Here is a 15,550-nt window from a genome sequence, read left to right as displayed (position 1 = left end):
ATTTCATGCGAATAGCGCTCTAGAAAAACCGATTTAACCATAGCTCGAAGAAGGCGAATCGTGTCTTCGTTCTCTGTCAAATTTTATCACGATCAAAGATTATTCTTCATGACAAGTAAACATGCAGATTTTATGCATTCACGAGAAAAATGGTTACGCGCATGAAATGCACAACAATAAAAAGATTTTTACTATTGTATTATTTTCAACTTGTGGAAATTATTAAGAACAGAAATACACGTATGTCTATGTTGATCCTGTATCTCTCAATGATTCCAGACAATTTTTATTTTGCATAAATACCGTCAGTCTACTGATAACAATAGATGAGGTCTCTGTCATTATTTGTAAAAGTCTAAACATTTTTCTTAAATGTGAAGAGATAAAAGAAATAAAAACGTAACATGTAATCATGGCTTTACAAATATAATGTTTTTAATGCGTCGTTTGAATATTTTTTCGATTAAACATGCAAATTGAGCTTAACCCGAATATCACGTTAATAGAATATAAAGGTTAGCTATTTGAACCTCGCGTGACCAGTAATCAATATGTAAATTTATTTCGCGCATGTATGGATGCATAAACAATAATTTAATTGAAATAGTTTAAGACGCACAATACATCGTTTTGTTTAAACGTTTGTAGAATAGCAGAATATTATTATATCGTAATTAAAATAATACGGAACGAAAACAATAATATTGTTTAAGATTCTTGAGTAGATGGTTGGTTCGATTGCCATTATAGCGATCCTTTGAACGAATGAAACATTGAAAACGTCAATTCTTTATTGGAAGACACATAAAAACATGTTCGATAAACACGTCGTCCCTGATTGTTCGGGTGATTATTTGAATAAGCAGTAGCGTTTGCCCTCCTTTGGTCTGTGAAATGAGTAATAGTGGGAGAAAAGAGGCAGAGCGGAGCAGGACAATGGCAGAAAGCTGGCCCGTTGCAGCCCTATTCACTTTAAAATTGTCGGCAAAGGGCACGACGACGCGACGGCACTTCTCCGCGTGGAGGGTCAACGCGGTTAGCCGCGTGTGTCGTTAGCAATTTCGACTCCCTTTCTCTGATTTTTACCCTCTGTCTATTCACCCCTTTGCGTGGTTACCAGGGCCAGAAAAGGGCAAACTGGCGGCCGTCTCCAACGACTGCAAGATATCACGATCGTTCACCAAATGAAATGGGGCAAATGGCTGTTTGTGGCTCCCCCTCTTTTTCTCCCAATGATTTTTATTAAAATAACGGAACCTTTGGAAAGTTTCATACTGACTTCAAAATAAAGACCTTTCCTAATATGTATTTCTTACTGAAAGCATTGTCTACTTGGTTTAACAGTTTTCTATGGTACTGATTTATGCAGAAAGGAAATTTAGTAGCAAGATTAAGTTAACCCTTAGCACTCGAGTGGTGACTGAGCGACCACTAAAAATTGCTGTACCATTATTCACGATATTCCATACATTATTAAATATGTTAGTGTCTGATCATTAACACTTTACCTACCGGAAGCCTATTAATAGGATTTTCAATCATTGTGTTGTGCCAAAAGAAAGCATAGAAATTTTCTTTTACATTGTAATCTTAAATGAAATTATTAGATGACGATATTGTGGGTGACTTGTTAGTTCTCAAGGAAAATTGCTGTTTCCATTGAAGGTTCCATTAAAAAGTGTTTAGCCATGTTCCATAGATTTCTTGAAATGATGCAATAATCACCGGTCGGTAATGTGTTAAAAATACATAAAACTTAAAAGATCATATAGAATAGAATTGTTCTAGGTCGGAAGAAATGTTTAATTTACAAGTTAATATGTATAGCTCCGACTACAAAGGGTTAAGGTAATAAAGAAGAGATATTATTATCGCACACGAGGAGAATGCGTGACAGTGGATGGCTAGCAGATATTTGCCAGCACCGGTAGTGGTAATAGTATGACGTCACGTATTTCCTCGTGCAGAGAGTCGCTAGAGGAGAATCAAGCTACATTTAGTGGTAGAGGGGAAAACACATCGTTTGGTAACGCTGGTTGTAACCTACTCAGCGAATATAATAGCGAGAATGCGTGTAATTCAACTGTATCAGTGTGTATGGCCTAAATCGCATTCCTTCCGACTTCCGACGGGTAGATTTTAAACTAACAAACAATTGTGTTGGGTCAGTGCAAAAGGGTATTTGGGTAGGAACTTTTGCACTGACCTAATACTACATTCCAAGTATTATTATATGTATCATGATATGTGCAACTAACTGTATCAGATGTCGGTAGTTTTCCAAACTATAAATTGGGTGGGCCTTCAAGAAATAGACGGTACCTTTGTGTAACATTATAACACCAGGAGCAACTTACCACTAATACCTCGAGCAGACTCAATGTGTATGTATATTGTACTTACAGTTTCTCTTCGACTTCGCGTTGCTGATTCTCGAATGTAACGAACGCATGAAATTCGCAGACTAATTACGATTAACCCTTTCTTCCTGTGGGACATGCTGGTCGATACGCTGCTACTTTTACTTAGCTTTACATGAATATGAATATTGAAATTAAACAACTAATTTCAATTGTTATCTTTTTTATTGGTTATTTTACGTCGCTCTTAACTGCCAGGGTTTTTTCGCGACGGGACCTACAGTTTTTATAAGGTGGGTTCCGAACCACCTTGAGCACCACAGTTTAAATGGCACATGAAACATTTCCAGAGGTGCCGGCGTCGTCAATTGATCCCTCTGCCGGAATTGTTAAAAGACCAAAAGTGTTTTAACACTACTAAATTGTAATATTCGGTTGGCAAATAAGTTCGTTCAGTTTTTTACATTGGAATAAATCACAAAAACCGGACGAACTTATTTGCCAACCCAATAATTAGTGGAATGAAATGAAATCTTATTTTCAGTGGTAGTAGCCTTTGTAGATCTGGAATAAATAAAAATCGTACGAAATTCTATCGAATTTTACACTGCAGCATATTATGAAAATTTTAGTAATAATTTAGTAATAATATTCAATCAATGTAGTCAAATAGTAGAATTTCGAATATGGCCTTCGAGTAAGTAACCGAATAATTCGACAACTTTGTACTATTCGTTTTACGAAAGTAATCTAGAAAAATGTGAATCGAGTACGTTATAGATTCATGGCCTAGTATATTTCTTACACGTGTTCCGATTTAATCTACATATAGCTGTGCGTTCTCGAGCGCCCGGGACAAACGAAGCGATTCAAAGCAACTGTGTGCGGCCGGAAATGGCGGCATTGTCTAACAACCCCTTGCTCGCCGGCTTCCGGCCGGCAATGTTTCGCCTGTCTTGCAAATCGTACTGCGAATTTCGGGGGTGCCTAGGATCAGCAGCAGGTGGCTACACACCTGGTCTCGTTCTTAATCCTCTGGTTTGTTCCAAGTTCTCTCGTAAATATAATCAAACGATTACTCCTTTTCACCGACATGCATATTTAACATTTAAAAAATTCTGCTGACCTTCGTTTTTTTATAAGAAGAAAATTTCTTTCTAAATCTTTTATATCGACATTTGTAGAAAACTGAACACTGATCAACTTTTGTTGCACACATTTTTTTGTCAGATCATTAAAAATATTTAAAAAATTATGTTAATCTCTCAATGGTTCGGAAACACGCTTTTTGCGGACAAAATTAAAAACACAGCTAATATAGCCAAAATATCACAAGAAATAATGTTATACTGGATATTCTGATTCTCTAGTTCTATGTTGTCTAAAAGTGAAGAAATATGTTGTCGAATATCTCATGCGTCTTTTTCTTAAAATCTGTATAAAAATGAAACGTGCAGGCATTAGCAGCTAAAACCTATATGTTGATTTTCTTTGATGACTAAATTTTCATATAAAACAATCCTCGTGTCAAGCATGTGTAAGCATTTGTTTAAGAACTTTCAAAAAGTTTAAATTGTTAAAATTTTGCTTTTATATACTTGAGAAGTGCACCTCCTAACACATATAAAACCACTATAAAAATCCGTTTTCTGATATTCCACATTGGTATGAAACACGTTGAATTTCACTCTGAATTTTACGATTTTGTCTTTAGAACGCTGTATCTCATCACAGAATCATCTGAAATGAATAATATTTTAGATGTAGGAGTTTTAAAGGGTTGCCAGTGTATAGGGAAAAGATTGCTTCAATATATTAAACTTTAAAAATTGACTGCTGGCCCACTGCGCGTTGTACTGCCAGCAACGTAACAGCCCTAGACTTCTCCTAATTTCACTCGCATCACGTTGTATGTATTGTGAAATTTCAGCCGTTCCGCAATGTGCCGATGCGTGGGCATTGAGACGTTGTTAAATACTTTGGTATTACTCCGGTATGTTTAGAAGACACGGTATTAGCGATTAGAAAGTAGTAAAAGTTTGAATGGCGTATTATCGTGTTTGATTCTAGCACATTGTCCAATCTATGAGGCAGCCATAGCTACAGTTAATTAGACATAATCCATTTGGTTGGCCCGTGGTTCCTATGATAATGTAATCCAGCGGTGGGCGAAGTGCGGAATAAAGGCACAGCCTGCGTTGAATCCGGAGTCTTTATTCAAATTTCGCGTCACTCGATTAAGCAGTCGATTTGCTCTGGATTTGCTTTCGCAAGAACTTCACCGTCCGTGACTTCGACCACGTGCAAATTCGCAGGGATCTACTCTAATAGCTCGCGCTTAGGCACGTTGTGCCTGCCGGTCGAGGCTTGGAGATGGTGGTGAAAGGGGAAAGTGGGAGAGACTGGCGGCGGGGGGGGGGGAGGGGGAGACTATGGTAAACTGAACGTTCGGTAGCCTCTCCACTTGGTCTCCTAACCCCCCTCTAGCTTCAGAGAACTCGGTTCCATAGCGACGGAATGTCTTTCCCACCATGACGCAATCTACTTCGAGTACTTACGCGCCCCTACGAATTCGTATCAGACGAAACTTCCTTCGTCCGCGTTTCCGCGCAAATGGCATTGTCGCATCGGCATCCATTAATATTATTAGCCTAAGCCGTTCCGGAATTTCCACCCGCAAATCGCTTTCCTGTCCATCGGCTCCGCGGCGGCTCGGCACGGTGCATCTCGGCGCAGCTCAACCGGTTTCTTCGATTTCTTCCTTCGTACCGTGAACGCTTCGTTATGACGCAGCCACGCTGAACTTGATTTTGTAATGCAATTTCGTGTCGTCGCGTTTAACACGAGCCGTACCGGCTACAAGATGGGACGTTAAGTATGAAACTTGACAAATGTGTTTGAAATTGGTGTCTTATTTGTCAAGTTTCATACTTAACGACTTGATGTATATTGTTTTATAAAAATTACAACACCGAACTTGTTTAGAATTTTCACAATTTTGATAATAATACGTGATTAAATAAGGAAATTTATTGAATCATTTCTGATGGAAACATCTTCATAATTTCAATAATTAAGAAACGCGAAACCGGTCATTTGAACGGCCGCGGTAGACTCCTTTTTCCAGGATTGCAGCGGTGCGGGATTCGCGTTCTTATTTCTTGATAATATAAAAATAGGGTTTTTCAGATAAAAGATAAAATTGATAGATAAAAGATCGATCTAGGGCGCCATCGCCCTCCAAATTCCTATTTTTCGTTCACGAGGCGTAATAATTTGCATCATTTAATTACTTTTACTGAAAATTTCATTGCAACATCTCTGATGGTTCAAAAGTTATAACTAGACTGCGGATCTTTATGCAATTATGGCTTTCGAAAATTTTCAAAAAGTGCTATGATATATAAAATATGACAGAATTTAGTACAATTTTAATTTATTTCAGACCTAAAAATGCTACTACCGCGGAAAACAAGGTTCTATTTTATTCCACTCTTTTAAAACTCGCCTACAAAAATTGAAAATTGCGTAAACACCTACAGTCCAAGTTATAACAAAATGTCACTGAATTTCTGGATTCAGACCACATTTCATTAAATGTATCACGTGTATAGTGTATCACTATGTTCACGATTTCTCCTTGATCGATTCTCGAACATGTGGAACACGTAGACCGGGACGAAAATGCAATGTGATAAATAATAATAATAGATCGTTTTTCAGGATTTTAACGATCCGAAATTAAAATAACCATTTCGTGTAATTCCCTTTCCATTATCGCGGCCAGCGAGAGCGCAGCATATTTCACAGGACAAAAACAAATTTTGAAATCTCCGGGATCCGCGGCACGTTGCCTCCCCTGACCGTTTTCATGAACGCATTACATACGTTTCAATGAGTTCATATCGCCGTGCACGGTACATTGATTTAATCCCGGGATTCTCTATCGGCCGCACCGCCACGTGGATATCGTTGCCGCGTAAAAAACCAATCGAAGGGTTGCTGTTCCGTCATCGACTTTCAATCGGGATTGTCCATCTAAAGTTGGCATATCCTGATGCAAATCTGCTAAAACTGAACGAATAAGAACGACCTTTTAAACGAAAATTTCTACGCTTTATCTTGTTAGTCGAAACGGATATTTTTCATATGAATTTGCTCTTTTATTATATCATATAACCACTTTATAATCGTACAGAGTCTCGTCGTTTTAACAATGCGCGAGAATGTTCAAAATAAAATGTGTAGGACTCGAATCTATTACTAATAATCTAGTAATAACAGTTTTTGGACAAGTAAAAAATCTACGGAGGTACATTTTTCCTAAAATTTACCGTTTCTGAGATCATTTTAGAGTCTCGTCGTTTTAACAATGCGCGAGAATGTTCAAAATAAAATGTGTAGGACTCGAATCTATTACTAATAATCTAGTAATAACAGTTTTTGGACAAGTAAAAAATCTACGGAGGTACATTTTTCCTAAAATTTACCGTTTCTGAGATCATTTTATTCGTGAATCCTTATTTCAAAGCATAGGTAATATTAACATATGTATAATTCCACCTAATCAAAAGCATTAGAATTCTATAGCGAAAATCAAGATAAATCTGCTGGTTCTTAATGTACAGTGTAGGTAGAGCGTCTTATGAGACTGCATTTTCTTTAGAAGTCATGTTGTAGTTACTCACAGTTCATAGTTGACAAGAATATTGCGAATAATAAAAATATATACAGCTACATAAAACTACATTAAAAAAATATGCACATACACTATTTAGTTTTGACTAAACTCTCTCTTTGATACCCGGCAGCATAGGGATGTGTTACGACCAATATATTTTAATTTCATCGTTTTCCTTAAGAAATTCATGAGCGATGTCATTCATAATGTCCCAAGGAACACTGTTGCGGAATACAATAAACTCGTGTTCTACATTACTGTGGAGAAGTCCAAGAAAAATCAAATGCTATCGTGGTAGACAATAGCAAAGCTGCCGAAGGAAATTAGAGTAATCGTTTGTGGCGCGAACTGACCAAACAGACCTCCTCTGACACAAACTCCTGTGGCATTTTTTCGACAAACAGATGAATACATATAAGATTGTTCTGGCTGAATGACTTCTTCCGATGGACTTCATAAAAATGAAAAACATTTCATGGTGGGCTTCCTCTGCTAAGGGCCACCTTGTTATCCAACGTGATATCTCTAATTTCATTGCTAGAATGGGGTCGAATAAATCTTGATAATTGGGTCAGTGAATACGCACTACATGTTAGAGCAAAGAAAGGCTCTTTACTGATAAACTACTCCTCTATCGAATTAATCCCGGAGCAGCACAGTAGTATTTTCAAAAACTGTCACAAATTTTTGCGATTGTATAAGAAATATACCTCGATCAATCTCTCCCTTTCTCTCTTGAATCACGCATTTCCAAAAGAAGCGGTGGCAAAAAGTAATTATTGTACAAAAGCGAATCTTTTCTAAGGAGAAAGATCCGATGCACCATCGGTGTCCAAGTATCTCTGAGCTTGAAAGTTCTTTCTCGCCAACAGCCGAATTAACTTGTTGTCGCAAATTATAAAACTGCTTGGCAATTTTTACCCCTTGCCGTGCCGTTTCTTTTACAATCATACTGATTAGAACGTCTTTATCCCGAGAAATGTTGTAGAAGAGAAGAGAAAATTTATATTTTGTGTACGGCTACATTTATTTTAATGCTTAAACATTGATCACAAACGAATCAAATTGTATTTCTTCTGAAATGAAACGCGTAACATTCGTATTTGTTAGACTTTGTTAAAAACCTTCGTCACGAGTCTAGCTCGTCAAAATACGGCGAGGGGGTTAATATGATCAGTTCGCGTTGAAGGTATCGAAATGACAGATAAAATCGTTGTTCGAGAAGGGATGGAGAGAGAAGCCTAATAATTATAGTGGCGCGTCGAGCACGACTCGAATCGGGGCTCTCGGAGTCCAGGGACTTAGTGGTTTGCTTTGGTATATCGTATCTGTTTTATTCCACACGTAGAGGCAGTCACGAAGCTCTTTGATGTTCGGGCAAGACTCTTAGCACGGCGGGTGATGGTGGGCTCGATGAAACATTGAGAACTGGCAGAACACGAGAACAAGGGCGAAAGCTATAGAGATCAGAGGAGATGTAGAGAAAACAGCTAGCAGGTTCAACGCTTCCTTTTTTTGATCACTTAGGACCCGGAAAATTTTCTTCGCCTTTGAGCCTTTCGTTCTCTTTCTCTTTCTCTCCATTCTTTGTTCTTTCTTTATGTGTTTCTCTCTTTTTCCAGTTTCTTCCACACCCTTTAAGACCACTTTCTTCTCACGAGGATCATTGCCGGAGTTCTCTCCTTTGAAGCTTCCTAATTCACTAAATTGTTATTCTATAAAAGGCGAACTCCCGTATTCCTTTGCACCGAAATTCCAGCCATACTCTGCGAGGGTAAAAAAGAATTGCTGATCACGCCCTAAGCAAAACCACCATGACGCCTTTTTTACGGCCTTGAACACGTCTTCTCGAGGCGTTCTCGCGCGGTCTTTGATCTACGAAAACTGCAACGGGAAAGAGAGAGAGAGAGAGAGTTTTACAACTGACGATGAGACGAGAAAATACAAGTTTCTTAGAAACGATTGCTATTCGTAGTGTTGTAACTTTTGTTGAACAGCTCGAACCATTTAAACAATCCACACGATTTGCGATACACTCGAGAGTACGTCTGTCCGCTTTGACTGCGACGAACCTGTCGCTGAATTCGCTTCGCGATTTTTCTGTCTCATTCTCTCACACATTCTCTCGTCTTTCCTCGTTCGACCTATCGCTCGCTCACGCTCACTCGCTAACTTCCTTCATCGCTCATTCACTCGTACATGCACCACGATAGTAATACTATTCGTGCAGTATTTACAGCTACGTGTACAACACTGTATAACTGATTGACTAAAAATGTGTACGCACTTCCTTCCGATATCACTTACTATAAGGAAGCGCAAAGAAACGTAGAACGTCCTATCGTTTTGTCCCTGACTGTAGCCATTTGTAGCGGCGGAAATCGGTACGTTTCCAAGCGAACTTTGATTGTTATCTGGCTAAAAGCGGAAGGTCATAGAGGTGAAGTGGCGTGGGTCGGAGTCGGTAGTGTCGGAGAGATTAAGAAAGCCGGCCACGGAAGGGGAGTTGAACGAGCCGAGCGACGCCTATTAATTTGTTTAATTGTGCTGACGAATCAAACGCTAAGAGAATCTCTCTCTCTCTCTCTCACTACTTCTCCTCTTCCTCCACCCCCTTTATCCATCTTCGTTCCGACTTCCTTCCGTTCTTTCTCGCCCCTGTACGAATTATCACGAATTCTCAAGCCCGGTTAACTGGTAGGAGTCTGCAGATGGGGCAGTAACATGGAGGCAGAGAAAGAGGAAGAGAGAGAGAGAGAGAGAGAGAGAGAGAGATTAGGAGGGGAAGAATGGGAGGGACAAAGCAAATCGGGGGTTGGCCGTCCTTAACTCAAGTGGTGAGGCCTGGTTCGCACGCTGCACTAGACTCTAGGGTGCTTCAGCATCCCGAAGTCGAAGAGGCGTTCATTAAACGATAACTCACACTCGGAGAAATGTCTTGTTAAATCGTCGATCCACCGACAATCACTGCACTGCCGTTGTATATAGTTCAAGATCGGCTCAAAGACGTGTGGCACGCGGTGAATTCTGTCCCATTTCGAGCGTGGCTCGTTCAAATCCCGTACACAGATTCGCGAGCCCGCTCTCTCCCCCGCATAATTATTCGCGTCCATTTTCCATCGTCCCTCCGAGTAATGGATTCGTACGATACCCCGTTCTCCGTGAAACGAGAATTTAATCTGTCGATTTAATGAGCTGGAGAAACTTGTGAATTATCTGTGAACCCCCCTATACCCCCCTGAGACGGAGACGTCCGTCGCTCACTCGGTTAGAAATTTCATTCAAATAATAAACAATCGCTTTGTCCGAATATTATTTTACAACGCGATCTTCAACTAAAGAACGCTTGGTAGTGATTTATGGGGATTTATTGTTCAGCGTATCAGCTGTAGCGACCGGTACGTCTGCACAACTCGTAACTGTCAGGTGGATCTAAATGAAATTTCGCAGAGCTATCCACTTTCCACAGAAAATATACTCGTGGTGGGATTTTTGATTATTAATTTATTTCGAGGAAAAATATTTTCGTATACAACGTGACACGGTGAGTCAAATGTAATAATGATCAGCGAGGCTATTATAAAGCTGTTCGTCCATCACCACACAAGTTTTTTTTTATATTCATACACGATAAATATTTTCCAGTTCATTCCAGTTTTATGATTGATGTAATATTCACTATTGACTCACCCTCTAAAAAGGATTGTTACCTATAGTCGGCCACACGAATTTGCGCACACGGTAAATAGGGATCTCTGGTGTGTATACGTGCGATAAACGAATCCGTTTATTTATTTATTTGCCCGTGTATTTTAATTTCACAAATATTCGTGTATTTGAATACGCTGTGACGTAACGTCGAATAATTTACCGTGGAATTGATTGCTGTCTCGCTTGCGTCTCGCTTCTAAAACTAAAACTAACACTAAAAGTTGATCAAATTCGATCGAAAAACATAAACGCATGAGTCGCCGAACTTGAACGTGCGAATTATACGAATTGAGATCCGGATTCGTTGTACTACACGTGTACCCGCGTAGTTAAATAGGGATCTGTGATCGGTACCGTCTTCTTCCAGACCAATCGCTTCCTCTTCACCCTAGACAGCCGTGAAGTCGGAGAGAATTCGTGGTTTGAATACGACAAGTTCTGCCCCAACAGAGTAAACGTAGTTAAGAATTTCTCACAGTGTCTCATCCACAATATAGACGCCGAAGGAGCACCGAGCTGATAGATCCAATGCGACTCTAATACATGTACACTGAATCTAATAATGTTCGTGATCTACATAAGATATCGCTGTGTTCGGAATTAACTTTTACGCATTAATATGTACCGTACAGAACCCCCATTACGAAACATTCGGTCCATGTCTCGCACTCTCGCTCGCGACGAAATTTGTCAGGATAATGAGGGACACACGCTCGGTGTTGCGCATGGCCAACTTGTTCTCTAATTTAGTTGGAAAGTGTTGCGTCCTGGCAAGAGTGTCGTTAATAATTCCGCGTCGTTATCCGCGCTCTACCACCCGCGCCCGCCCGAAATGGAACCTCAAGACACCGGCTATGCTTTTGCATATTGCGCGCACGTAACGACGACGACGACGACGCACCCGCACGACTGCGGGAATATGATACCACTCAAAATTCCACCACTACTAAGATTTCATTCCACAATCTTTCGCGGAGCTCCCTGATATTCCTCGGAATTCTGCGAGCGTCGAAGCAGGATATTGCGCGGCCAGTCGGTGCCGAGTTCATTCCACACCCGCGAATAATTATTGCTCCCCATATGGACCGCGTTCCAATCTTCCGCCAACCTATCTATCCCCTCACATGCACGATTTATGCTAATTGCTTTCTTTTCACAAATGTCCATGCGTGCCTTTGTATAGTTTAGGTGTACGATGATTTTACCATTTTTGTAGTGAAGTTGGTTCTCATTTATTTTAGCCATTTGAATATGTAATCAAAAACGTGCTTAATATACAGGGTGTCCCAAAATTCCTTAAACAGCTGGAAATGGAAGGTTGCCGAGATCATTTGAAGCAACATTTTCCTTTGGAAAAATGTTATTCGCGGCTTTGTTTAGGAGTTATTAACGAAAAACCACCGACCAATCAGTGAACGATTAACGTTTCGAACGCAAGGAGGAACAGCGCATAGGAAGTTCTTTGAACTGGAATTATAATAAAAAATTAACTGGAATTTTTGGACCGGAATTATAATCTAATTGGAATTATATCATATTTGGTATCATTTTCATTAGAAAAGTGCCACGAATATGTTGGTCAAAGTTCCGTCAAAAAACAATGAAGAATAAAGAAGTTTTGTTATTGGATTAGTTATGTTTACACTTCTCGACGACCGAGGCCTCTCGAGCTCCGCTGTCCTTTTCTACGTTCGGCAAAAGTCAAAGAATAGTATCCCTGGCGGATAATTGTCCCTGGGCAGACCCGTGTTGGGGACAATTATCGATGAAATACTGTATTGCAGTTCATTTATAAAGTAATCCACAGATAATGAAAAATTAGAGAGCCAGCGAATGAGACGTGTCTGGTAAATAATAGCTCGTGAGAGGACGATGTGTTAATTGTGTATAGGTATATGAGTATAGAGAATTAATTGTCTATAAGTGAGAGTTACCGAAGAGGCTTTCTATTCTGCAATATCCCTTGCAAGGGAGCGAGTAATACGATCAACAGCAGAGACTCCTTCTCGGAGGAAATATCGAGATAGCGGCGCAGCCAGCGGATATTGGCATGATGATAGGCCAGATTGAGAGGAACTTTGTTATCTACATTACTTAGGGGAATAGAAAAACACGACGTTGTCCTCCAATCCTTGTTACGCCATCTACATATACATATTCCTGTGTGCAATAACCTATCACAAACTTAACATAATTCTACCAACAGATCTTCCTTTGTCAACCTTTCTGTGTACTACCTCTTTCGTGTTTTCAAGTTTCAACTCATTTAATTTAATGCATTTTGTGTGTGTGTGTTTATGTGAACAGAAAAGTTTTAAGAAGGTAATCGAAATTATAATTACTGCTGTTGTTATGCGTTTCAAGATTTAGCGTTACGCAAACTTGCATGGAAAATTCGTAGAGTACTCCAAAAGTTGCAAAAAATTGTAATTGATTGGAATTGCAGAGTTGGCACTATTAGGATAGGTACAACGATAAGCATTATTAATTGATTGCGGAATTTGTAGCGTTCTAAAATGAGTGTAGAGAACAGAGCGAGAGAAATTCGCTTCTATTTCGGACTTTCGCGACGAAGTTCATGAAATTAAGAAGTTCATAAACGTTACAACGTTTAGCTGTCTGGTAGTTGTTTTGGGAGAACTCGCAGTTGTATCGGAAGCAGGTACCGTCTGTTTAATAAAAAAACTTAACTACTTTGGCGGACAGGTAGGATGGGCCAGGATGAGTGAAATCACGAGAAAAGAAAACGAACCGTCTAAATCGAAGAACTTTTAAGGACAAACGACTTTCAACCGTTGGTCAGTCGTCTTCTTTCAACCGTTGTTGATAAATTATTGGTTCGCGAAGAGCAGGTGTGGCAGGAGCAAAATAAGTTACTGCTCGATTGTAGTTGAGGAATTTTCACCTTCATTGTGTTTCGACTTTCCGGCATTTCGAGGAACAACTAAAGGGTGAAAGAAGGTGAAAGAGAGGTGGCGACCGACTCAATTACAGTTGCTGAATGACGCGATAATTGGGATCAAGATTGATTGTCTTTCCTCCTGCTGCTCTGACCTTTAGCCAATGGAAAGAATTGCTGCCTTTTCTTTTTCTTTCCTTTCGTTCTCTCTGCTCCAATGCGTATCCGGGAAATGTGTGAACGATCACGACGATCATACCACTTCCGTACCAACGTTAATTCGAGACGTAGCTATATAAAAATCGAAACTTTAGTAAAAAAAGAATGTAAAACGAATGGCATTTAAAACCAGAACACCCACTTAGTATAAAAAAGATTTTAAAAGACACAAAACAAACTTTTATCGGAGCAGAATCTGCAAAATCTGCAAAATAATTCTAATATGTAGCTTGCTATTTTTCTAGGCATCACTAGCAGAAATTATCCTAAACTTGTAACTGGGTAATTGTCAATCATAATTCATAATCTTGTTTTATCCAAGACCGGAGAAAAAACCAATCGACCATGCTCATGTCATGCTGACATTGGCTCGAATAGCAACAGGCTGGTAGCTAGAGTACTTCTAGAGAACCAGAAAATATCCTCCACATTTCTCCAAGTAAAAAAACAATAAGTAACTTGAAAAATGACTGTCGAAAGAGAAGGACGACGTACGAAGAAGTACTATACCGAGAAGTACTCGTTTTATGATGTCAGAAAAGGTCGATGACTTTTCACCTTGATAAAGCTCTGCCGTCGAACGTGGCCTACGAACACGATCCTTCAGACCGGGTTTAATCCTGCTTTATAACCTTTCACGCACACATCTCTCTCTCTCTCTTCCTCTCTCTCCCTCTCCCTGTGCACACGTTCGCGTGACACGACACATCTCTGGATCGCAGGATAGAGGAGGAAGGTGGAAATTCACTACCGAAGACGGAAGATCGGTTCACGTGCAAGGAACGAAAACGTTCGGAGCAGGATGATAGGGAGAAAGTGTAAGAGGAATGCGTGAACGAAAGGTGAGCCAGCATGCTCGGTAGGGCCGAGAAAAGGAGAATGGAGGGAGGGGACAGCATGGTAGAAAAGCGCACAGCCATTGCAAGAGCTGCAGACCGGGTGAGGCAAGATTACTAGGATTTGCGCGTAGATTTGCATATCGATTTTCCCGTTGAAACGGTGTCGTATGGCGCCAAGCGGCACATGATGTCCCTTAATTTCGTCGGCAGAAGTGCCTACGACATTAGCCTCGTGGCTGCGTTTAAATACGCTTGTTTCACACCGATTCCAGGTCGTCTCTTCCTCTGTCGCTGAATTAACCGTGTTCATTTGCGTAAAAATCAACCAGCTCGTGTATTCTGGCTGCGAGTGTTCGGGACGTTTCCGATCGAATCAGGAGAATCGAAGATCAATGTTTACCGGGACTATTCTTTGAATTTGTTACGTATACAATCTTGATTTGATATTCGTATCCAATTAACGTATTCTTTTATTTCACTTCGACCTACAATTAGTACAGCTACGGTAATCTATCCCTTACATCCGTCAACACGAGAGACACACCGGGATGTTTGGAAACAGCGCTAGTTATCTCAACTATGTTCTCATTGGCGGGTGATTCGCAACTCCAACAGTCTTGTCTCTCGACTAGAGACAAAACGAAATAGTGCTGGGTAAACGAGAGTGCGCGACACGGGCACGAGCACGGATATAACGAGCACGGAATACTCCAGAATATATCACTCTATACATATGTACATATTAACATATTAAAGTCCATCGGTATTTTTCACATCCTTTCGAATTTCCAGTAGTTGGTATTCTATGACGATACACCTTTGCCGCTCGAGGTGTCGATCT

General features: G+C 40.1%; 1 protein-coding gene across 23 annotated transcripts in view; it reads left to right on the top strand.

The window, feature by feature from the left end:
- LOC143219184 (protein muscleblind) overlaps nt 1-15,550 on the top strand; it is a 520,585-nt gene that overhangs the window by 441,378 nt on the left and 63,657 nt on the right. The gene's annotated exons all lie outside the window — the stretch shown is intronic.

The sequence above is a fragment of the Lasioglossum baleicum genome, unplaced genomic scaffold (genome assembly GCF_051020765.1).
Source record: "Lasioglossum baleicum unplaced genomic scaffold, iyLasBale1 scaffold0021, whole genome shotgun sequence".
Taxonomy (NCBI): Eukaryota; Metazoa; Arthropoda; class Insecta; order Hymenoptera; family Halictidae; genus Lasioglossum; species Lasioglossum baleicum.
The sequence above is the reverse complement of the archived record's forward strand: the minus strand, read 5'-3'. Positions and strand labels throughout refer to the sequence as shown.